The sequence below is a fragment of the Paroedura picta genome, chromosome 1, assembly GCF_049243985.1.
Source record: "Paroedura picta isolate Pp20150507F chromosome 1, Ppicta_v3.0, whole genome shotgun sequence".
Taxonomy (NCBI): Eukaryota; Metazoa; Chordata; class Lepidosauria; order Squamata; family Gekkonidae; genus Paroedura; species Paroedura picta.
The window spans coordinates 187,932,430-187,960,301 of record NC_135369.1 but is presented as its reverse complement, the minus strand read 5'-3'; positions in this window follow the sequence as shown (position 1 = coordinate 187,960,301).

The following is a 27,872-nucleotide window of genomic DNA, read 5'->3' as shown; positions in this document are numbered from 1 at the left end:
AAAAAATATTTCTACATCCCATGGCCTTTCCCAACCATTTAAATTTTTCTCTTACAGGTATAACACTTCCGAAAAACCAATTCAACGCCCACCCGGAACAATATATAAAGCTAAACGAACCGTTCACTGGGTACTTATCCGTACGAAAAACCCTATTGATTTACCTGTTTTTACAAGGAAGTATATGTGAAAAAAATATTTCAACATCCCATGGCCTTTCCCAACCATTTAAATTTTTCTCTTACAGGTCTAACACTTCCGAAAAAGCAAAACAACGCCCATCCGGAACAATATATAAAGCTAAACGAACCGTTCACTGGGCACTTATCCGTACGAAAAACCCTATTGATTTACCTGTTTTTACAAGGAAATAAAATGTGAAAAAAATATTTCTACATCCCATGGCCTTTCCCAACCATTTAAATTTTTCTCTTACAGGTCTAACACTTCCGAAAAACCAAAACAAGGCACACCCGGAACAATATATAAAGCTAAACGAACGGTTCACTGGGTACTTATCCGTACGAAAAACCCTATTGATTTACCTGTTTTTACAAGGAAGTAAATGTGAAAAAAATATTTCTACATCCCATGGCCTTTCCCAACCATTTAAATTTTTCTCTTACAGGTCTAACACTTCTGAAAAACCAATACAACGCCCACCCGGAAGAATATATAAAGATAAACGAACCGTTCACTGGGTACTTATCCGTATGAAAATCCCTATCGATTTTCCTGTTTTTACAAGGAAGTAAAATGTGAAAAAAATATTTCTACATTCCATGGCCTTTCCCAACCATTTAAATTTTTCTCTTACAGGTCTAACACTTCCGAAAAACCAAAACAACGCCCACCCGGAACAATATATAAAGCTGAACGAACGGTTCACTGGGTACTTATCCGTATGAAAATCCCTATTGATTTTCCTGTTTTTACAAGAAAGTAAAATGTGAAAAAAATATTTCTACATCCCATGGCCTTTCCCAACCATTTAATTTTTTCTCTTACAGGTCTAACACTTCCGAAAAAACAATACAACGCCCACCCGGAACAATATATAAAGCTAAACGAACGGTTCACTGGGTACTTATCCGTACGAAAATCCCTATTGATTTTCCAGTTTTTATTAGGAAGTAAAATGTGAAAAAAATATTTCTACATCCCATGGCCTTTCCCAACCACTTAAATTTTTCTCTTACAGGTCTAACACTTCCAAAAAACCAATACAACGCCCACCCGGAACAATATATAAAGCTAAACGAACCGTTCACTGGGTAATTATCCGTACGAAAATCCCTATTGATTTACCTGTTTTTAAAAGGAAATAAAATGTGAAAAAAATATTTCTACATCCCATTGCCTTTCCCAACCATTTAAATTTTTCTCTTAAAGGTCTAACACTTCTGAAAAACCAATACAACGCCCACCCGGAACAATATATAAAGCTAAACGAACCGTTCACTGGGTACTTATCCGTACGAAAAACCCTATTGATTTACCTGTTTTTACAAGGAAGTAAAATGTGAAAAAAATATTTCTACATCCCATGGCCTTTCCCAACCATTTAAATTTTTCTCTTACAGGTCTAACACTTCCAAAAAACCAATACAATGCCCACCCGGAACAATATATAAAGCTAAACGAACCGTTCACTGGGTACTTATCCGTACGAAAATCCCTATTGATTTACCTGTTTTTACAAGGAAGTAAATGTGAAAAAAATATTTCTACATCCCATGGCCTTTCCCAACCATTTAAATTTTTCTCTTACAGTCTAACACTTCTGAAAAACCAATACAATGCCCACCCGGAACAATATATAAAGCTAAACGAACCGTTCACTGGGTACTTATCCGTACGAAAAACCCTATTGATTTACCTGTTTTTACAAGGAAGTAAATGTGAAAAAAATATTTCTACATCCCATGGCCTTTCCCAACCATTTAAATTTTTCTCTTACAGGTCTAACACTTCCGAAAAACCAATACAACGCCCACCCGGAACAATATATAAAGCTAAACGAACCGTTCACTGGGTACTTATCCGTACGAAAAACCCTATTGATTTACCTGTTTTTACAAGGAAGTATATGTGAAAAAAATATTTCTACATCCCATGGCCTTTCCCAACCATTTAAATTTTTCTCTTACAGGTCTAACACTTCCGAAAAAACAATACAACGCCCACCCGGAACAATATATAAAGCTAAACGAACCGTTCACTGGGCACTTATCCGTAAGAAAAACCCTATTGCTTTACCTGTATTACAAGGAAATAAATTGTGAAAAAAATATTTCTACATCCCATGGCCTTTCCCAACCATTTAAATTTTTCTCTTACAGGTCTAACACTTCCGAAAAAACAATACAACGCCCACCCGGAACAATATATAAAGCTAAACGAACGGTTCACTGGGTACTTATCCGTACGAAAAACCCTATTGATTTACCTGTTTTTACAAGGAAGTAAATGTGAAAAAAATATTTCTACATCCCATGGCCTTTCCCAAACTTTAAAATTTTTTTCTTACAGGTCTAACGCTTCCGAAAAACAAATAAAACGCCCACCCAGAACAATATATAAAGCTAAACGAACCGTTCACTGGGTACTTATCCGTACGAAAAACCCTATTGATTTACCTGTTTTTACAAGGAAGTAAATGTGAAAAAAATATTTCTACATCCCATGGCCTTTCCCAACCATTTAAATTTTTCTCTTACAGGTATAACACTTCCGAAAAACCAATAAAACGCCCACCCGGAACAATATATAAAGCTAAACGAACCGTTCACTGGGTACTTATCCGTACGAAAAACCCTATTGATTTACCTGTATTACAAGGAAATAAAATGTGAAAAAAATATTTCTACATCCCATGGCCTTTCCCAACCATTTAAATTTTTCTCTTACAGGTCTAACACTTCCGAAAAACCAAAACAACGCCCACCCGGAACAATATATAAAGCTAAACGAACGGTTCACTGGGTACTTATCCGTACGAAAATCCCTATTGATTTTCCTGTTTTTACAAGGAAGTAAAATGTGAAAAAAATATTTCTACATCCCATGGCCTTTCCCAACCATTTAAATTTTTCTCTTACAGGTCTAACACTTCCGAAAAAACAATACCACGCCCACCCGGAACAATATATAAAGCTAAACGAACGGTTCACTGGGTACTTATCCGTACGAAAAACCCTATTGATTTACCTGTTTTTACAAAGAAGTAAATGTGAAAAAAATATTTCTACATCCCATGGCCTTACCCAACCTTTTAAATTTTTTTCTTACAGGTCTAACGCTTCCGAAAAACAAATAAAACGCCCACCCAGAACAATATATAAAGCTAAACGAACCGTTCACTGGGTACTTATCCGTACGAAAAACCCTATTGATTTACCTGTTTTTACAAGGAAGTAAATGTGAAAAAAATATTTCTACATCCCATGGCCTTTCCCAACCATTTAAATTTTTCTCTTACAGGTATAACACTTCCGAAAAACCAATTCAACGCCCACCCGGAACAATATATAAAGCTAAACGAACCGTTCACTGGGTACTTATCCGTACGAAAAACCCTATTGATTTACCTGTTTTTACAAGGAAGTATATGTGAAAAAAATATTTCAACATCCCATGGCCTTTCCCAACCATTTAAATTTTTCTCTTACAGGTCTAACACTTCCGAAAAAGCAAAACAACGCCCATCCGGAACAATATATAAAGCTAAACGAACCGTTCACTGGGCACTTATCCGTACGAAAAACCCTATTGATTTACCTGTTTTTACAAGGAAATAAAATGTGAAAAAAATATTTCTACATCCCATGGCCTTTCCCAACCATTTAAATTTTTCTCTTACAGGTCTAACACTTCCGAAAAACCAAAACAAGGCACACCCGGAACAATATATAAAGCTAAACGAACGGTTCACTGGGTACTTATCCGTACGAAAAACCCTATTGATTTACCTGTTTTTACAAGGAAGTAAATGTGAAAAAAATATTTCTACATCCCATGGCCTTTCCCAACCATTTAAATTTTTCTCTTACAGGTCTAACACTTCTGAAAAACCAATACAACGCCCACCCGGAAGAATATATAAAGATAAACGAACCGTTCACTGGGTACTTATCCGTATGAAAATCCCTATCGATTTTCCTGTTTTTACAAGGAAGTAAAATGTGAAAAAAATATTTCTACATTCCATGGCCTTTCCCAACCATTTAAATTTTTCTCTTACAGGTCTAACACTTCCGAAAAACCAAAACAACGCCCACCCGGAACAATATATAAAGCTGAACGAACGGTTCACTGGGTACTTATCCGTATGAAAATCCCTATTGATTTTCCTGTTTTTACAAGAAAGTAAAATGTGAAAAAAATATTTCTACATCCCATGGCCTTTCCCAACCATTTAATTTTTTCTCTTACAGGTCTAACACTTCCGAAAAAACAATACAACGCCCACCCGGAACAATATATAAAGCTAAACGAACGGTTCACTGGGTACTTATCCGTACGAAAAACCCTATTGATTTACCTGTTTTTACAAGGAAGTAAATGTGAAAAAAATATTTCTACATCCCATGGCCTTTCCCAACCATTTAAATTTTTTTCTTACAGGTCTAACGCTTCCGAAAAACCAATACAACGCCCACCCGGAACAATATATAAAGCTAAACGAACCGTTCACTAGGTACATATCCGTACGAAAATCCCTATTGATTTTCCAGTTTTTATTAGGAAGTAAAATGTGAAAAAAATATTTCTACATCCCATGGCCTTTCCCAACCACTTAAATTTTTCTCTTACAGGTCTAACACTTCCAAAAAACCAATACAACGCCCACCCGGAACAATATATAAAGCTAAACGAACCGTTCACTGGGTAATTATCCGTACGAAAATCCCTATTGATTTTCCTGTTTTTAAAAGGAAATAAAATGTGAAAAAAATATTTCTACATCCCATTGCCTTTCCCAACCATTTAAATTTTTCTCTTAAAGGTCTAACACTTCTGAAAAACCAATACAACGCCCACCCGGAACAATATATAAAGCTAAACGAACCGTTCACTGGGTACTTATCCGTACGAAAAACCCTATTGATTTACCTGTTTTTACAAGGAAGTAAAATGTGAAAAAAATATTTCTACATCCCATGGCCTTTCCCAACCATTTAAATTTTTCTCTTACAGGTCTAACACTTCCAAAAAACCAATACAATGCCCACCCGGAACAATATATAAAGCTAAACGAACCGTTCACTGGGTACTTATCCGTACGAAAATCCCTATTGATTTACCTGTTTTTACAAGGAAGTAAATGTGAAAAAAATATTTCTACATCCCATGGCCTTTCCCAACCATTTAAATTTTTCTCTTACAGTCTAACACTTCTGAAAAACCAATACAATGCCCACCCGGAACAATATATAAAGCTAAACGAACCGTTCACTGGGTACTTATCCGTACGAAAAACCCTATTGATTTACCTGTTTTTACAAGGAAGTAAATGTGAAAAAAATATTTCTACATCCCATGGCCTTTCCCAACCATTTAAATTTTTCTCTTACAGGTCTAACACTTCCGAAAAACCAATACAACGCCCACCCGGAACAATATATAAAGCTAAACGAACCGTTCACTGGGTACTTATCCGTACGAAAAACCCTATTGATTTACCTGTTTTTACAAGGAAGTATATGTGAAAAAAATATTTCTACATCCCATGGCCTTTCCCAACCATTTAAATTTTTCTCTTACAGGTCTAACACTTCCGAAAAAACAATACAACGCCCACCCGGAACAATGTATAAAGCTAAACGAACGGTTCACTGGGTACTTATCCGTACGAAAAACCCTATTGATTTACCTATTTTTACAAGGAAGTAAATGTGAAAAAAATATTTCTACATCCCATGGCCTTTCCCAACCATTTAAATTTTTTTCTTACAGGTCTAACACTTCCAAAAAACCAATACAACGCCCACCCGGAACAATATATAAAGCTAAACGAACCGTTCACTGGGTAATTATCCGTACGAAAATCCCTATTGATTTACCTGTTTTTAAAAGGAAATAAAATGTGAAAAAAATATTTCTACATCCCATGGCCTTTCCCAACCATTTAAATTTTTCTCTTAAAGGTCTAACACTTCTGAAAAACCAATACAACGCCCACCCGGAACAATATATAAAGCTAAACGAACCGTTCACTGGGTACTTATCCGTACGAAAAACCCTATTGATTTACCTGTTTTTACAAGGAAGTAAATGTGAAAAAAATATTTCTACATCCCATGGCCTTTCCCAACCATTTAAATTTTTCTCTTACAGGTCTAACACTTCCAAAAAACCAATACAATGCCCACCCGGAACAATATATAAAGCTAAACGAACCGTTCACTGGGTACTTATCCATACGAAAATCCCTATTGATTTACCTGTTTTTACAAGGAAGTAAATGTGAAAAAAATATTTCTACATCCCATGGCCTTTCCCAACCATTTAAATTTTTCTCTTACAGGTCTAACACTTCTGAAAAACCAATACAACGCCCACCAGGAACAATATATAAAGCTAAACGAACCGTTCACTGGGTACTTATCCGTACGAAAAACCCTATTGATTTACCTGTTTTTACAAGGAAGTAAATGTGAAAAAAATATTTCTACATCCCATGGCCTTTCCCAACCATTTAAATTTTTCTCTTACAGGTCTAACACTTCCGAAAAACCAATACAACGCCCACCCGGAACAATATATAAAGCTAAACGAACCGTTCACTGGGTACTTATCCGTACGAAAAACCCTATTGATTTTCCTGTTTTTACAAGGAAGTATATGTGAAAAAAATATTTCTACATCCCATGGCCTTTCCCAACCATTTAAATTTTTCTCTTACAGGTCTAACACTTCCGAAAAACCAAAACAACGCCCACCCGGAACAATATATAAAGCTAAACGAACCGTTCACTGGGCACTTATCAGTAAGAAAAACCCTATTGATTTACCTGTATTACAAGGGAATAAAATGTGAAAAAAATATTTCTACATCCCATGGTCTTTCCCAACCATTTAAATTTTTCTCTTACAGGTCTAACACTTCCGAAAAACCAAAACAACGCCCACCCGGAAAAATATATAAAGCTAAACGAACGGTTCACTGGGTACTTATCCGTACGAAAATCCCTATAGATTTTCCTGTTTTTACAAGGAAGTAAAATGTGAAAAAAATATTTCTACATCCCATGGCCTTTCCCAACCATTTAAATTTTTCTCTTACAGGTCTAACACTTCCGAAAAAACAATACAACGCCCACCCGGAACAATGTATAAAGCTAAACGAACGGTTCACTGGGTACTTATCCGTACGAAAAACCCTATTGATTTACCTGTTTTTACAAGGAAGTAAATGTGAAAAAAATATTTCTACATCCCATGGCCTTTCCCAACCATTTAAATTTTTTTCTTACAGGTCTAACACTTCCGAAAAACAAATACAACGCCCACCCGGAACAATATATAAAGCTAAACGAACGGTTCACTGGGTACTTATCCGTACGAAAAACCCTATTGATTTACCTGTTTTTACAAGGAAGTAAATGTGAAAAAAATATTTCTACATCCCTTGGCCTTTCCCAACCATTTACATTTTTTTCTTACAGGTCTAACGCTTCCGAAAAACAAATACAACGCCCACCCGGAACAATATATAAAGCTAAACGAACCGTTCACTGGGTACATATCCGTACGAAAATCCCTATTGATTTTCCAGTTTTTATTAGGAAGTAAAATGTGAAAAAAATATTTCTACATCCCATGGCCTTTCCCAACCACTTACATTTTTCTCTTACAGGTCTAACACTTCGAAAAAACCAATACAACGCCCACCCGGAACAATATATAAAGCTAAACGAACCGTTCACTGGGTACATATCCGTACGAAAATCCCTATTGATTTTCCAGTTTTTATTAGGAAGTAAAATGTGAAAAAAATATTTCTACATCCCATGGCCTTTCCCAACCACTTACATTTTTCTCTTACAGGTCTAACACTTCCAAAAAACCAATACAACGCCCACCCGGAACAATATATAAAGCTAAACGAACCGTTCACTGGGTAATTATCCGTACGAAAATCCCTATTGATTTACCTGTTTTTAAAAGGAAATAAAATGTGAAAAAAATATTTCTACATCCCATGGCCTTTCCCAACCATTTAAATTTTTCTCTTACAGGTCTAACACTTCCAAAAAAACCAATACAACGCCCACCCGGAACAATATATAAAGCTAAACGAACCGTTCACTGGGTAATTATCCGTACGAAAATCCCTATTGATTTACCTGTTTTTAAAAGGAAATAAAATGTGAAAAAAATATTTCTACATCCCATGGCCTTTACCAACCATTTAAATTTTTCTCTTACAGGTATAACACTTCCGAAAAACCAATAAAACGCCCACCCGGAACAATATATAAAGCTAAACGAACCGTTCACTGGGTACTTATCCGTACGAAAAACCCTATTGATTTACCTGTATTACAAGGAAATAAAATGTGAAAAAAATATTTCTACATCCCATGGCCTTTCCCAACCATTTAAATTTTTCTCTTACAGGTCTAACACTTCCGAAAAACCAAAACAACGCCCACCCGGAACAATATATAAAGCTAAACGAACGGTTCACTGGGTACTTATCCGTACGAAAATCCCTATTGATTTTCCTGTTTTTACAAGGAAGTAAAATGTGAAAAAAATATTTCTACATCCCATGGCCTTTCCCAACCATTTAAATTTTTCTCTTACAGGTCTAACACTTCCGAAAAAACAATACAACGCCCACCCGGAACAATATATAAAGCTAAACGAACGGTTCACTGGGTACTTATCCGTACGAAAAACCCTATTGATTTACCTGTTTTTACAAAGAAGTAAATGTGAAAAAAATATTTCTACATCCCATGGCCTTACCCAACCTTTTAAATTTTTTTCTTACAGGTCTAACGCTTCCGAAAAACAAATAAAACGCCCACCCAGAACAATATATAAAGCTAAACGAACCGTTCACTGGGTACTTATCCGTACGAAAAACCCTATTGATTTACCTGTTTTTACAAGGAAGTAAATGTGAAAAAAATATTTCTACATCCCATGGCCTTTCCCAACCATTTAAATTTTTCTCTTACAGGTATAACACTTCCGAAAAACCAATTCAACGCCCACCCGGAACAATATATAAAGCTAAACGAACCGTTCACTGGGTACTTATCCGTACGAAAAACCCTATTGATTTACCTGTTTTTACAAGGAAGTATATGTGAAAAAAATATTTCAACATCCCATGGCCTTTCCCAACCATTTAAATTTTTCTCTTACAGGTCTAACACTTCCGAAAAAGCAAAACAACGCCCATCCGGAACAATATATAAAGCTAAACGAACCGTTCACTGGGCACTTATCCGTACGAAAAACCCTATTGATTTACCTGTTTTTACAAGGAAATAAAATGTGAAAAAAATATTTCTACATCCCATGGCCTTTCCCAACCATTTAAATTTTTCTCTTACAGGTCTAACACTTCCGAAAAACCAAAACAAGGCACACCCGGAACAATATATAAAGCTAAACGAACGGTTCACTGGGTACTTATCCGTACGAAAAACCCTATTGATTTACCTGTTTTTACAAGGAAGTAAATGTGAAAAAAATATTTCTACATCCCATGGCCTTTCCCAACCATTTAAATTTTTCTCTTACAGGTCTAACACTTCTGAAAAACCAATACAACGCCCACCCGGAAGAATATATAAAGATAAACGAACCGTTCACTGGGTACTTATCCGTATGAAAATCCCTATCGATTTTCCTGTTTTTACAAGGAAGTAAAATGTGAAAAAAATATTTCTACATTCCATGGCCTTTCCCAACCATTTAAATTTTTCTCTTACAGGTCTAACACTTCCGAAAAACCAAAACAACGCCCACCCGGAACAATATATAAAGCTGAACGAACGGTTCACTGGGTACTTATCCGTATGAAAATCCCTATTGATTTTCCTGTTTTTACAAGAAAGTAAAATGTGAAAAAAATATTTCTACATCCCATGGCCTTTCCCAACCATTTAATTTTTTCTCTTACAGGTCTAACACTTCCGAAAAAACAATACAACGCCCACCCGGAACAATATATAAAGCTAAACGAACGGTTCACTGGGTACTTATCCGTACGAAAAACCCTATTGATTTACCTGTTTTTACAAGGAAGTAAATGTGAAAAAAATATTTCTACATCCCATGGCCTTTCCCAACCATTTAAATTTTTTTCTTACAGGTCTAACGCTTCCGAAAAACCAATACAACGCCCACCCGGAACAATATATAAAGCTAAACGAACCGTTCACTAGGTACATATCCGTACGAAAATCCCTATTGATTTTCCAGTTTTTATTAGGAAGTAAAATGTGAAAAAAATATTTCTACATCCCATGGCCTTTCCCAACCACTTAAATTTTTCTCTTACAGGTCTAACACTTCCAAAAAACCAATACAACGCCCACCCGGAACAATATATAAAGCTAAACGAACCGTTCACTGGGTAATTATCCGTACGAAAATCCCTATTGATTTACCTGTTTTTAAAAGGAAATAAAATGTGAAAAAAATATTTCTACATCCCATTGCCTTTCCCAACCATTTAAATTTTTCTCTTAAAGGTCTAACACTTCTGAAAAACCAATACAACGCCCACCCGGAACAATATATAAAGCTAAACGAACCGTTCACTGGGTACTTATCCGTACGAAAAACCCTATTGATTTACCTGTTTTTACAAGGAAGTAAAATGTGAAAAAAATATTTCTACATCCCATGGCCTTTCCCAACCATTTAAATTTTTCTCTTACAGGTCTAACACTTCCAAAAAACCAATACAATGCCCACCCGGAACAATATATAAAGCTAAACGAACCGTTCACTGGGTACTTATCCGTACGAAAATCCCTATTGATTTACCTGTTTTTACAAGGAAGTAAATGTGAAAAAAATATTTCTACATCCCATGGCCTTTCCCAACCATTTAAATTTTTCTCTTACAGTCTAACACTTCTGAAAAACCAATACAATGCCCACCCGGAACAATATATAAAGCTAAACGAACCGTTCACTGGGTACTTATCCGTACGAAAAACCCTATTGATTTACCTGTTTTTACAAGGAAGTAAATGTGAAAAAAATATTTCTACATCCCATGGCCTTTCCCAACCATTTAAATTTTTCTCTTACAGGTCTAACACTTCCGAAAAACCAATACAACGCCCACCCGGAACAATATATAAAGCTAAACGAACCGTTCACTGGGTACTTATCCGTACGAAAAACCCTATTGATTTACCTGTTTTTACAAGGAAGTATATGTGAAAAAAATATTTCTACATCCCATGGCCTTTCCCAACCATTTAAATTTTTCTCTTACAGGTCTAACACTTCCGAAAAAACAATACAACGCCCACCCGGAACAATGTATAAAGCTAAACGAACGGTTCACTGGGTACTTATCCGTACGAAAAACCCTATTGATTTACCTATTTTTACAAGGAAGTAAATGTGAAAAAAATATTTCTACATCCCATGGCCTTTCCCAACCATTTAAATTTTTTTCTTACAGGTCTAACACTTCCAAAAAACCAATACAACGCCCACCCGGAACAATATATAAAGCTAAACGAACCGTTCACTGGGTAATTATCCGTACGAAAATCCCTATTGATTTACCTGTTTTTAAAAGGAAATAAAATGTGAAAAAAATATTTCTACATCCCATGGCCTTTCCCAACCATTTAAATTTTTCTCTTAAAGGTCTAACACTTCTGAAAAACCAATACAACGCCCACCCGGAACAATATATAAAGCTAAACGAACCGTTCACTGGGTACTTATCCGTACGAAAAACCCTATTGATTTACCTGTTTTTACAAGGAAGTAAATGTGAAAAAAATATTTCTACATCCCATGGCCTTTCCCAACCATTTAAATTTTTCTCTTACAGGTCTAACACTTCCAAAAAACCAATACAATGCCCACCCGGAACAATATATAAAGCTAAACGAACCGTTCACTGGGTACTTATCCATACGAAAATCCCTATTGATTTACCTGTTTTTACAAGGAAGTAAATGTGAAAAAAATATTTCTACATCCCATGGCCTTTCCCAACCATTTAAATTTTTCTCTTACAGGTCTAACACTTCTGAAAAACCAATACAACGCCCACCAGGAACAATATATAAAGCTAAACGAACCGTTCACTGGGTACTTATCCGTACGAAAAACCCTATTGATTTACCTGTTTTTACAAGGAAGTAAATGTGAAAAAAATATTTCTACATCCCATGGCCTTTCCCAACCATTTAAATTTTTCTCTTACAGGTCTAACACTTCCGAAAAACCAATACAACGCCCACCCGGAACAATATATAAAGCTAAACGAACCGTTCACTGGGTACTTATCCGTACGAAAAACCCTATTGATTTTCCTGTTTTTACAAGGAAGTATATGTGAAAAAAATATTTCTACATCCCATGGCCTTTCCCAACCATTTAAATTTTTCTCTTACAGGTCTAACACTTCCGAAAAACCAAAACAACGCCCACCCGGAACAATATATAAAGCTAAACGAACCGTTCACTGGGCACTTATCAGTAAGAAAAACCCTATTGATTTACCTGTATTACAAGGGAATAAAATGTGAAAAAAATATTTCTACATCCCATGGTCTTTCCCAACCATTTAAATTTTTCTCTTACAGGTCTAACACTTCCGAAAAACCAAAACAACGCCCACCCGGAAAAATATATAAAGCTAAACGAACGGTTCACTGGGTACTTATCCGTACGAAAATCCCTATAGATTTTCCTGTTTTTACAAGGAAGTAAAATGTGAAAAAAATATTTCTACATCCCATGGCCTTTCCCAACCATTTAAATTTTTCTCTTACAGGTCTAACACTTCCGAAAAAACAATACAACGCCCACCCGGAACAATGTATAAAGCTAAACGAACGGTTCACTGGGTACTTATCCGTACGAAAAACCCTATTGATTTACCTGTTTTTACAAGGAAGTAAATGTGAAAAAAATATTTCTACATCCCATGGCCTTTCCCAACCATTTAAATTTTTTTCTTACAGGTCTAACACTTCCGAAAAACAAATACAACGCCCACCCGGAACAATATATAAAGCTAAACGAACGGTTCACTGGGTACTTATCCGTACGAAAAACCCTATTGATTTACCTGTTTTTACAAGGAAGTAAATGTGAAAAAAATATTTCTACATCCCTTGGCCTTTCCCAACCATTTACATTTTTTTCTTACAGGTCTAACGCTTCCGAAAAACAAATACAACGCCCACCCGGAACAATATATAAAGCTAAACGAACCGTTCACTGGGTACATATCCGTACGAAAATCCCTATTGATTTTCCAGTTTTTATTAGGAAGTAAAATGTGAAAAAAATATTTCTACATCCCATGGCCTTTCCCAACCACTTACATTTTTCTCTTACAGGTCTAACACTTCGAAAAAACCAATACAACGCCCACCCGGAACAATATATAAAGCTAAACGAACCGTTCACTGGGTACATATCCGTACGAAAATCCCTATTGATTTTCCAGTTTTTATTAGGAAGTAAAATGTGAAAAAAATATTTCTACATCCCATGGCCTTTCCCAACCACTTACATTTTTCTCTTACAGGTCTAACACTTCCAAAAAACCAATACAACGCCCACCCGGAACAATATATAAAGCTAAACGAACCGTTCACTGGGTAATTATCCGTACGAAAATCCCTATTGATTTACCTGTTTTTAAAAGGAAATAAAATGTGAAAAAAATATTTCTACATCCCATGGCCTTTCCCAACCATTTAAATTTTTCTCTTACAGGTCTAACACTTCCAAAAAAACCAATACAACGCCCACCCGGAACAATATATAAAGCTAAACGAACCGTTCACTGGGTAATTATCCGTACGAAAATCCCTATTGATTTACCTGTTTTTAAAAGGAAATAAAATGTGAAAAAAATATTTCTACATCCCATGGCCTTTACCAACCATTTAAATTTTTCTCTTAAAGGTCTAACACTTCTGAAAAACCAATACAACGCCCACCCGGAACAATATATAAAGCTAAACGAACCGTTCACTGGGTACTTATCCGTACGAAAAACCCTATTGATTTACCTGTTTTTACAAGGAAGTAAATGTGAAAAAAATATTTCTACATCCCATGGCCTTTCCCAACCATTTAAATTTTTCTCTTACAGGTCTAACACTTCTGAAAAACCAATACAACGCCCACCCGGAACAATATATAAAGCTAAACGAACCGTTCACTGGGTACTTATCCGTACAAAAAACCCTATTGATTTACCTGTTTTTACAAGGAAGTATATGTGAAAAAAATATTTCAACATCCCATGGCCTTTCCCAACCATTTAAATTTTTCTCTTACAGGTCTAACACTTCCGAAAAACCAAAACAACGCCCACCCGGAACAATATATAAAGCTAAACGAACCGTTCACTGGGCACTTATCCGTACGAAAAACCCTATTGATTTACCTGTTTTTACAAGGAAATAAAATGTGAAAAAAATATTTCTACATCCCATGGCCTTTCCCAACCATTTAAATTTTTCTCTTACAGGTCTAACACTTCCGAAAAACCAAAACAACGCCCACCCGGAACAATATATAAAGCTAAACGAACGGTTCACTGGGTACTTATCCGTACGAAAATCCCTATTGATTTTCCTGTTTTTACAAGGAAGTAAAATGTGAAAAAAATATTTCTACATCCCATGGCCTTTCCCAACCATTTAAATTTTTCTCTTACAGGTCTAACACTTCCGAAAAAACAATACAACGCCCACCCGGAACAATATATAAAGCTAAACGAACGGTTCACTGGGTACTTATCCGTACGAAAAACCCTATTGATTTACCTGTTTTTACAAGGAAGTAAATGTGAAAAAAATATTTCTACATCCCATGGCCTTTCCCAGCCATTTAAATTTTTCTCTTACAGGTCTAACGCTTCCGAAAAAACAATACAACGCCCACCCGGAACAATGTATAAAGCTAAACAAACCGTTCACTGGGCACTTATCCGTACGAAAAACCCTATTGATTTACCTGTTTTTACAAGGAAGTAAATGTGAAAAAAATATTTCTACATCCCTTGGCCTTTCCCAACCATTTACATTTTTTTCTTACAGGTCTAACGCTTCCGAAAAACAAATACAACGCCCACCCGGAACAATATATAAAGCTAAACGAACCGTTCACTGGGTACATATCCGTACGAAAATCCCTATTGATTTTCCAGTTTTTATTAGGAAGTAAAATGTGAAAAAAATATTTCTACATCCCATGGCCTTTCCCAACCACTTACATTTTTCTCTTACAGGTCTAACACTTCCGAAAAACCAATACAACGCCCACCCGGAACAATATATATAGCTAAACGAACCGTTCACTGGGTACTTATCCGTACGAAAAACCCTATCGATTTTCCAGTTTTTATTAGGAAGTAAAATGTGAAAAAAATATTTCAACATCCCATGGCCTTTCCCAACCATTTAAATTTTTCTCTTACAGGTCTAACACTTCCGAAAAACCAAAACAACGCCCACCCGGAACAATATATAAAGCTAAACGAACCGTTCACTGGGCACTTATCCGTACGAAAAACCCTATTGATTTACCTGTTTTTACAAGGAAATAAAATGTGAAAAAAATATTTCTACATCCCATGGCCTTTCCCAACCATTTAAATTTTTCTGTTACAGGTCTAACACTTCCGAAAAACCAAAACAACGCCCACCCGGAACAATATATAAAGCTAAACGAACGGTTCACTGGGTACTTATCCGTACGAAAAACCCTATTGATTTACCTGTTTTTACAAGGAAGTAAAATGTGAAAAAAATATTTCTACATCCCATGGCCTTTCCCAACCATTTAAATTTTTCTCTTACAGGTCTAACACTTCCAAAAAAACCAATACAACGCCCACCCGGAACAATATATAAAGCTAAACGAACCGTTCACTGGGTAATTATCCGTACGAAAATCCCTATTGATTTACCTGTTTTTAAAAGGAAATAAAATGTGAAAAAAATATTTCTACATCCCATGGCCTTTACCAACCATTTAAATTTTTCTCTTAAAGGTCTAACACTTCTGAAAAACCAATACAACGCCCACCCGGAACAATATATAAAGCTAAACGAACCGTTCACTGGGTACTTATCCGTACGAAAAACCCTATTGATTTACCTGTTTTTACAAGGAAGTAAATGTGAAAAAAATATTTCTACATCCCATGGCCTTTCCCAACCATTTAAATTTTTCTCTTACAGGTCTAACACTTCCGAAAAACCAATACAACGCCCACCCGGAACAATATATAAAGCTAAACGAACCGTTCACTGGGTACTTATCCGTACGAAAAACCCTATTGATTTACCTGTTTTTACAAGGAAGTATATGTGAAAAAAATATTTCAACATCCCATGGCCTTTCCCAACCATTTAAATTTTTCTCTTACAGGTCTAACACTTCCGAAAAACCAAAACAACGCCCACCCGGAACAATATATAAAGCTAAACGAACCGTTCACTGGGCACTTATCCGTACGAAAAACCCTATTGATTTACCTGTTTTTACAAGGAAATAAAATGTGAAAAAAATATTTCTACATCCCATGGCCTTTCCCAACCATTTAAATTTTTCTCTTACAGGTCTAACACTTCCGAAAAACCAAAACAACGCCCACCCGGAACAATATATAAAGCTAAACGAACGGTTCACTGGGTACTTATCCGTACGAAAATCCCTATTGATTTTCCTGTTTTTACAAGGAAGTAAAATGTGAAAAAAATATTTCTACATCCCATGGCCTTTCCCAACCATTTAAATTTTTCTCTTACAGGTCTAACACTTCCGAAAAAACAATACAACGCCCACCCGGAACAATATATAAAGCTAAACGAACGGTTCACTGGGTACTTATCCGTACGAAAAACCCTATTGATTTACCTGTTTTTACAAGGAAGTAAATGTGAAAAAAATATTTCTACATCCCATGGCCTTTCCCAGCCATTTAAATTTTTCTCTTACAGGTCTAACGCTTCCGAAAAAACAATACAACGCCCACCCGGAACAATGTATAAAGCTAAACAAACGTTCACTGGGCACTTATCCGTACGAAAAACCCTATTGATTTACCTGTTTTTACAAGGAAGTAAATGTGAAAAAAATATTTCTACATCCCTTGGCCTTTCCCAACCATTTACATTTTTTTCTTACAGGTCTAACGCTTCCGAAAAACAAATACAACGCCCACCCGGAACAATATATAAAGCTAAACGAACCGTTCACTGGGTACATATCCGTACGAAAATCCCTATTGATTTTCCAGTTTTTATTAGGAAGTAAAATGTGAAAAAAATATTTCTACATCCCATGGCCTTTCCCAACCACTTACATTTTTCTCTTACAGGTCTAACACTTCCGAAAAACCAATACAACGCCCACCCGGAACAATATATAAAGCTAAACGAACCGTTCACTGGGTACTTATCCGTACGAAAAACCCTATCGATTTTCCAGTTTTTATTAGGAAGTAAAATGTGAAAAAAATATTTCAACATCCCATGGCCTTTCCCAACCATTTAAATTTTTCTCTTACAGGTCTAACACTTCCGAAAAACCAAAACAACGCCCACCCGGAACAATATATAAAGCTAAACGAACCGTTCACTGGGCACTTATCCGTACGAAAAACCCTATTGATTTACCTGTTTTTACAAGGAAATAAAATGTGAAAAAAATATTTCTACATCCCATGGCCTTTCCCAACCATTTAAATTTTTCTCTTACAGGTCTAACACTTCCGAAAAACCAAAACAACGCCCACCCGGAACAATATATAAAGCTAAACGAACGGTTCACTGGGTACTTATCCGTACGAAAATCCCTATTGATTTTCCTGTTTTTACAAGGAAGTAAAATGTGAAAAAAATATTTCTACATCCCATGGCCTTTCCCAACCATTTAAATTTTTCTCTTACAGGTCTAACACTTCCGAAAAAACAATACAACGCCCACCCGGAACAATATATAAAGCTAAACGAACGGTTCACTGGGTACTTATCCGTACGAAAAACCCTATTGATTTACCTGTTTTTACAAGGAAGTAAATGTGAAAAAAATATTTCTACATCCCATGGCCTTTCCCAACCATTTAAATTTTTCTCTTACAGGTCTAACACTTCCGAAAAACCTATACAACGCCCACCCGGAAGAATATATAAAGATAAACGAACCGTTCACTGGGTACTTATCCGTACGAAAAACCCTATCGATTTACCTGTTTTTACAAGGAAGTATATGTGAAAAAAATATTTCAACATCCCATGGCCTTTCCCAACCATTTAAATTTTTCTCTTACAGGTCTAACACTTCCGAAAAACCAAAACAATGCCCACCCGGAACAATATATAAAGCTAAACGAACCGTTCACTGGGCACTTATCCGTACGAAAAACCCTATTGATTTACCTGTTTTTACAAGGAAATAAAATGTGAAAAAAATATTTCTACATCCCATGGCCTTTCCCAACCATTTAAATTTTTCTCTTACAGGTCTAACGCTTCCGAAAAACCAAAACAACGCCCACCCGGAACAATATATAAAGCTAAACGAACGGTTCACTGGGTACTTATCCGTGCGAAAATCCCTATTGATTTTCCTGTTTTTACAAGGAAGTAAAATGTGAAAAAAATATTTCTACATCCCATGGCCTTTCCCAACCATTTAAATTTTTCTCTTACAGGTCTAACACTTCCGAAAAAACAATACAACGCCCACCCGGAACAATATATAAAGCTAAACGAACGGTTCACTGGGTACTTATCCGTACGAAAAACCCTATTGATTTACCTGTTTTTACAAGGAAGTAAATGTGAAAAAAATATTTCTACATCCCATGGCCTTTCCCAACCATTTAAATTTTTCTCTTACAGGTCTAACGCTTCCGAAAAACCTATACAACGCCCACCGGGAAGAATATATAAAGATAAACGAACCGTTCACTGGGTACTTATCCGTATGAAAATCCCTATCGATTTTCCTGTTTTTACAAGGAAGTAAAATGTGAAAAAAATATTTCTACATCCCATGGCCTTTCCCAGCCATTTAAATTTTTCTCTTACAGGTCTAACGCTTCCGAAAAAACAATACAACGCCCACCCGGAACAATGTATAAAGCTAAACAAACCGTTCACTGGGCACTTATCCGTACGAAAAACCCTATTGATTTACCTGTTTTTACAAGGAAATAAAATGTGAAAAAAATATTTCTACATCCCATGGCCTTTCCCAACCATTTAAATTTTTTTCTTACAGGTCTAACGCTTCCGAAAAACCAATACAACGCCCACCCGGAACAATATATAAAGCTAAACGAACCGTTCACTGGGTAATTATCCGTACGAAAATCCCTATTGATTTTCCTGTTTTTATAAGGAAGTAAAATGTGAAAAAAATATTTCTACATCCCATGGCCTTTACCAACCATTTAAATTTTTCTCTTAAAGGTCTAACACTTCTGAAAAACCAATACAACGCCCACCCGGAACAATATATAAAGCTAAACGAACCGTTCACTGGGTACTTATCCGTACGAAAAACCCTATTGATTTACCTGTTTTTACAAGGAAGTAAATGTGAAAAAAATATTTCTACATCCCATGGCCTTTCCCAACCATTTAAATTTTTCTCTTACAGGTCTAACACTTCCGAAAAACCAATACAACGCCCACCCGGAACAATATATAAAGCTAAACGAACCGTTCACTGGGTACTTATCCGTACGAAAAACCCTATCGATTTACCTGTTTTTACAAGGAAGTATATGTGAAAAAAATATTTCAACATCCCATGGCCTTTCCCAACCATTTAAATTTTTCTCTTACAGGTCTAACACTTCCGAAAAACCAAAACAACGCCCACCCGGAACAATATATAAAGCTAAACGAACCGTTCACTGGGCACTTATCCGTACAAAAAACCCTATTGATTTACCTGTTTTTACAAGGAAATAAAATGTGAAAAAATATTTCTACATCCCATGGCCTTTCCCAACCATTTAAATTTTTCTCTTACAGGTCTAACACTTCCGAAAAACCAAAACAACGCCCACCCGGAACAATATATAAAGCTAAACGAACGTTTCACTGGGTACTTATCCGTACGAAAATCCCTATTGATTTTCCTGTTTTTACAAGGAAGTAAAATGTGAAAAAAATATTTCTACATCCCATGGCCTTTCCCAGCCATTTAAATTTTTCTCTTACAGGTCTAACGCTTCCGAAAAAACAATACAACGCCCACCCGGAACAATATATAAAGCTAAACGAACGGTTCACTGGGTACTTATCCGTACGAAAAACCCTATTGATTTACCTGTTTTTACAAGGAAGTAAATGTGAAAAAAATATTTCTACATCCCATGGCCTTTCACAACCATTTAAATTTTTCTCTTACAGGTCTAACACTTCCGAAAAACCAATACAACGCCCACCCGGAAGAATATATAAAGATAAACGAACCGTTCACTGGGTACTTATCCGTATGAAAATCCCTATCGATTTTCCTGTTTTTACAAGGAAGTAAAATGTGAAAAAAATATTTCTACATCCCATGGCCTTTCCCAGCCATTTAAATTTTTCTCTTACAGGTCTAACGCTTCCGAAAAAACAATACAACGCCCACCCGGAACAATGTATAAAGCTAAACAAACCGTTCACTGGGCACTTATCCGTACAAAAAACCCTATTGATTTACCTGTTTTTACAAGGAAATGAAATGTGAAAAAAATATTTCTACATCCCATGGCCTTTTCCAACCATTTAAATTTTTTTCTTACAGGTCTAACGCTTCCGAAAAACCAATACAACGCCCACCCGGAACAATATATAAAGCAAAACGAACCGTTCACTGGGTAATTATCCGTACGAAAATCCCTATTGATTTACCTGTTTTTAAAAGGAAATAAAATGTGAAAAAAATATTTCTACATCCCATGGCCTTTCCCAACCATTTAAATTTTTCTCTTACAGGTCTAACACTTCCAAAAAAACCAATACAACGCCCACCCGGAACAATATATAAAGCTAAACGAACCGTTCACTGGGTAATTATCCGTACGAAAATCCCTATAGATTTACCTGTTTTTAAAAGGAAATAAAATGTGAAAAAAATATTTCTACATCCCATGGCCTTTACCAACCATTTAAATTTTTCTCTTAAAGGTCTAACACTTCTGAAAAACCAATACAACGCCCACCCGGAACAATATATAAAGCTAAGCGAACCGTTCACTGGGTAATTATCCGTATGAAAATCCCTATTGATTTACCTGTTTTTAAAAGGAAATAAAATGTGAAAAAAATATTTCTACATCCCATGGCCTTTCCCAACCATTTAAATTTTTCTCTTACAGGTCTAACACTTCTGAAAAACCAATACAACGCCCACCCGGAACAATATATAAAGCTAAACGAACCGTTCACTGGGTACTTATCCGTACGAAAAACCCTATTGATTTACCTGTTTTTACAAGGAAGTAAATGTGAAAAAAATATTTCTACATCCCATGGCCTTTCCCAACCATTTAAATTTTTCTCTTACAAGTCTAACACTTCCAAAAAACCAATACAACGCCCACCCGGAACAATATATAAAGCTAAACGAACCGTTCACTGGGTACTTATCCGTACGAAAATCCCTATTGATTTACCTGTTTTTAAAAGGAAATAAAATGTGAAAAAAATATTTCTACATCCCATGGCCTTTCCCAACCATTTAAATTTTTCTCTTACAGGTCTAACACTTCTGAAAAACCAATACAACGCCCACCCGGAACAATATATAAAGCTAAACGAACCGTTCACTGGGTACTTATCCGTACGAAAAACCCTATTGATTTACCTGTTTTTACAAGGAAGTAAATGTGAAAAAAATATTTCTACATCCCATGGCCTTTCCCAACCATTTAAATTTTTCTCTTACAAGTCTAACACTCCTGAAAAACCAATACAACGCCCACCCGGAACCATATATAAAGCTAAATGAACCGTTCACTGGGTACTTATCTGTATGAAAATCCCTATCGATTTTCCTGTTTTTACAAGGAAGTAAAATGTGAAAAAAATATTTCTACATCCCATGGCCTTTCCCAACCATTTAAATTTTTCTCTTACAGGTCTAACACTTCCGAAAAAACAATACAACGCCCACCCGGAACAATGTATAAAGCTAAACAAACCGTTCACTGGGCACTTATCCGTACGAAAATCCCTATTGATTTTCCAGTTTTTATTAGGAAGTAAAATGTGAAAAAAATATTTCTACATCCCATGGCCTTTCACAACCACTTACATTTTTTTCTTACAGGTCGAACGCTTACGAAAAACCAATACAACGCCCACCCGGAACAATATATAAAGCTAAACGAACCGTTCACTGGGTACATATCCGTACGAAAATCCCTATTGATTTACCTGTTTTTACAAGGAAGTAAATGTGAAAAAAATATTTCTACATCCCTTGGCCTTTCCCAACCATTTACATTTTTTTCTTACAGGTCTAACACTTCCGAAAAACAAATACAACGCCCACCCGGAACAATATATAAAGCTAAACGAACCGTTCACTGGGTACATATCCGTACGAAAATCCCTATTGATTTTCCAGTTTTTATTAGGAAGTAAAATGTGAAAAAAATATTTCTACATCCCATGGCCTTTCCCAACCACTTACATTTTTCTCTTACAGGTCTAACACTTCCAAAAAACCAATACAACGCCCACCCGGAACAATATATAAAGCTAAACGAACCGTTCACTGGGTAATTATCCGTACGAAAATCCCTATTGATTTACCTGTTTTTAAAAGGAAATAAAATGTGAAAAAAATATTTCTACATCCCATGGCCTTTCCCAACCATTTAAATTTTTCTCTTACAGGTCTAACACTTCCAAAAAAACCAATACAACGCCCACCCGGAACAATATATAAAGCTAAACGAACCGTTCACTGGGTAATTATCCGTACGAAAATCCTTATTGATTTACCTGTTTTTAAAAGGAAATAAAATGTGAAAAAAATATTTCTACATCCCATGGCCTTTACCAACCATTTAAAATTTTCTCTTAAAGGTCTAACACTTCTGAAAAACCAATACAACGCCCACCCGGAACAATATATAAAGCTAAACGAACCGTTCACTGGGTACTTATCCGTACGAAAAACCCTATTGATTTACCTGTTTTTACAAGGAAGTAAATGTGAAAAAAATATTTCTACATCCCATGGCCTTTCCCAACCATTTAAATTTTTCTCTTACAGGTCTAACACTTCCGAAAAACCAATACAACGCCCACCCGGAACAATATATAAAGCTAAACGAACCGTTCACTGGGTACTTATCCGTACGAAAAACCCTATTGATTTACCTGTTTTTACAAGGAAGTATATGTGAAAAAAATATTTCAACATCCCATGGCCTTTCCCAACCATTTAAATTTTTCTCTTACAGGTCTAACACTTCCGAAAAACCAAAACAACGCCCACCCGGAACAATATATAAAGCTAAACGAACCGTTCACTGGGCACTTATCCGTACGAAAAACCCTATTGATTTACCTGTTTTTACAAGGAAATAAAATGTGAAAAAAATATTTCTACATCCCATGGCCTTTCCCAACCATTTAAATTTTTCTCTTACAGGTCTAACACTTCCGAAAAACCAAAACAACGCCCACCCGGAACAATATATAAAGCTAAACGAACGGTTCACTGGGTACTTATCCGTACGAAAATCCCTATTGATTTTCCTGTTTTTACAAGGAAGTAAAATGTGAAAAAAATATTTCTACATCCCATGGCCTTTCCCAACCATTTAAATTTTTCTCTTACAGGTCTAACACTTCCGAAAAAACAATACAACGCCCACCCGAAACAATATATAAAGCTAAACGAACGGTTCACTGGGTACTTATCCGTACGAAAAACCCTATTGATTTACCTGTTTTTACAAGGAAGTAAATGTGAAAAAAATATTTCTACATCCCATGGCCTTTCCCAACCATTTAAATTTTTCTCTTACAGGTCTAACACTTCCGAAAAACCAATACAACGCCCACCCGGAAGAATATATAAAGATAAACGAACCGTTCACTGGGTACTTATCCGTATGAAAATCCCTATCGATTTTCCTGTTTTTACAAGGAAGTAAAATGTGAAAAAAATATTTCTACATCCCATGGCCTTTCCCAGCCATTTAAAATTTTCTCTTACAGGTCTAACACTTCCGAAAAAACAATACAACGCCCACCCGGAACAATGTATAAAGCTAAACAAACCGTTCACTGGGCACTTATCCGTACGAAAAACCCTATTGATTTACCTGTTTTTACAAGGAAATAAAATGTGAAAAAAATATTTCTACATCCCATGGCCTTTCCCAACCATTTAAATTTTTTTCTTACAGGTCTAACGCTTCCGAAAAACCAATACAACGCCCACCCGGAACAATATATAAAGCTAAACGAACCGTTCACTGGGTACATATCCGTACGAAAATCCCTATTGATTTTCCTGTTTTTATAAGGAAGTAAAATGTGAAAAAAATATTTCTACATCCCATGGCCTTTCCCAACCATTTAAATTTTTCTCTTACAGGTCTAAGACTTCTGAAAAACCAATACAACGCCCACCCGGAACAATATATAAAGCTAAACGAACCGTTCACTGGGTACTTATCCGTACGAAAAACCCTATTGATTTACCTGTTTTTACAAGGAAGTAAATGTGAAAAAAATATTTCTACATCCCATGGCCTTTCCCAACCATTTAAATTTTTCTCTTACAGGTCTAACACTTCTGAAAAACCAAAACAACGCCCACCTGGCACAATATATAAAGCTAAACGAACCGTTCACTGGGTACATATCCGTACGAAAATCCCTATTGATTTTCCTGTTTTTATAAGGAAGTAAAATGTGAAAAAATTATTTCTACATCCCATGGCCTTTCCCAACCATTTAAATTTTTCTCTTACATGTCTAACACTTCCAAAAAACCAATACAACGCCCACCCGGAACAATATATAAAGCTAAGCGAACCGTTCACTGGGTAATTATCCGTACGAAAATCCCTATTGATTTACCTGTTTTTAAAAGGAAATAAAATGTGAAAAAAATATTTCTACATCCCATGGCCTTTCCCAGCCATTTAAATTTTTCTCTTACAGGTCTAACACTTCCGAAAAAACAATACAACGCCCACCCGGAACAATGTATAAAGCTAAACGAACCGTTCACTGGGTACTTATCCGTACGAAAAACCCTATTGATTTACCTGTTTTTACAAGGAAGTAAATGTGAAAAAAATATTTCTACATCCCATGGCCTTTCCCAACCATTTAAATTTTTCTCTTACAGGTCTAACACTTCCAAAAAACCAATACAACGCCCACCCGGAACAATATATAAAGCTAAACGAACCGTTCACTGGGTACTTATCCGTACGAAAATCCCTATTGATTTACTTGTTTTTAAAAGGAAATAAAATGTGAAAAAAATATTTCTACATCCCATGGCCTTTCCCAACCATTTAAATTTTTCTCTTACAGGTCTAACACTTCTGAAAAACCAATACAACGCCCACCCGGAACAATATATAAAGCTAAACGAACCGTTCACTGGGTACTTATCCGTACGAAAAACCCTATTGATTTACCTGTTTTTACAAGGAAGTAAATGTGAAAAAAATATTTCTACATCCCATGGCCTTTCCCAACCATTTAAATTTTTCTCTTACAGGTCTAACACTTCCGAAAAACCAATACAACGCCCACCCGGAACTATATATAAAGCTAAACGAACCGTTCACTGGGTACTTATCTGTATGAAAATCCCTATCGATTTTCCTGTTTTTACAAGGAAGTAAAATGTGAAAAAAATATTTCTACATCCCATGGCCTTTCCCAACCATTTAAATTTTTCTCTTACAGGTCTAACACTTCCGAAAAAACAATACAAAGCCCACCCGGAACAATGTATAAAGCTAAACAAACCGTTCACTGGGCACTTATCCGTACGAAAATCCCTATTGATTTACCTGTTTTTAAAAGGAAATAAAATGTGAAAAAAATATTTCTACATCCCATGGCCTTTCCCAACCATTTAAATTTTTCTCTTACAGGTCTAACACTTCCGAAAAAACAATACAACGCCCACCCGGAACAATGTATAAAGCTAAACAAACCGTTCACTGGGCACTTATCCGTACGAAAAACCCTATTGATTTACCTGTTTTTACAAGGAATAAAATGTGAAAAAAATATTTCTACATCCCATGGCCTTTCCCAACCATTTAAAATTTTCTCTTACAGGTCTAACACTTCCGAAAAAACAATACAACGCCCACCCGGAACAATGTATAAAGCTAAACAAACCGTTCACTGGGCACTTATCCGTACGAAAAACCCTATTGATTTACCTGTTTTTACAAGGAAATAAAATGTGAAAAAAATATTTCTACATCCCATGGCCTTTCCCAACCATTTAAATTTTTTTCTTACAGGTCGAACGCTTACGAAAAACCAATACAACGCCCACCCGGAACAATATATAAAGCTAAACGAACCGTTCACTGGGTACATATCCGTACGAAAATCCCTATCGATTTTCCTGTTTTTATAAGGAAGTAAAATGTGAAAAAAATATTTCTACATCCCATGGCCTTTCCCAACCATTTAAATTTTTCTCTTACAGGTCTAACACTTCTGAAAAACCAATACAACGCCCACCCGGAACAATATATAAAGCTAAACGAACCGTTCACTGGGTACTTATCCGTACGAAAAACCCTATTGATTTACCTGTTTTTACAAGGAAGTAAATGTGAAAAAAATATTTCTACATCCCATGGCCTTTCCCAACCATTTAAATTTTTCTCTTACAGGTCTAACACTTCCAAAAAACCAATACAACGCCCAACCGGAACAATATATAAAGCTAAACGAACCGTTCACTGGGTACTTATCCGTACGAAAATCCCTATTGATTTACCTGTTTTTAAAAGGAAATAAAATGTGAAAAAAATATTTCTACATCCCATGGCCTTTCCCAACCATTTAAATTTTTCTCTTACAGGTCTAACACTTCTGAAAAACCAATACAACGCCCACCCGGAACAATATATAAAGCTAAACGAACCGTTCACTGGGTACTTATCCGTACGAAAAACCCTATTGATTTACCTGTTTTTACAAGGAAGTATATGTGAAAAAAATATTTCAACATCCCATGGCCTTTCCCAACCATTTAAATTTTTCTCTTACAGGTCTAACACTTCCGAAAAACCAAAACAACGCCCACCCGGAACAATATATAAAGCTAAACGAACCGTTCACTGGGCACTTATCCGTACGAAAAACCCTATTGATTTACCTGTTTTTACAAGGAAATAAAATGTGAAAAAAATATTTCTACATCCCATGGCCTTTCCCAACCATTTAAATTTTTCTCTTACAGGTCTAACACTTCCGAAAAACCAAAACAACGCCCACCCGGAACAATATATAAAGCTAAACGAACGGTTCACTGGGTACTTATCCGTACGAAAATCCCTATTGATTTTCCTGTTTTTACAAGGAAGTAAAATGTGAAAAAAATATTTCTACATCCCATGGCCTTTCCCAGCCATTTAAATTTTTCTCTTA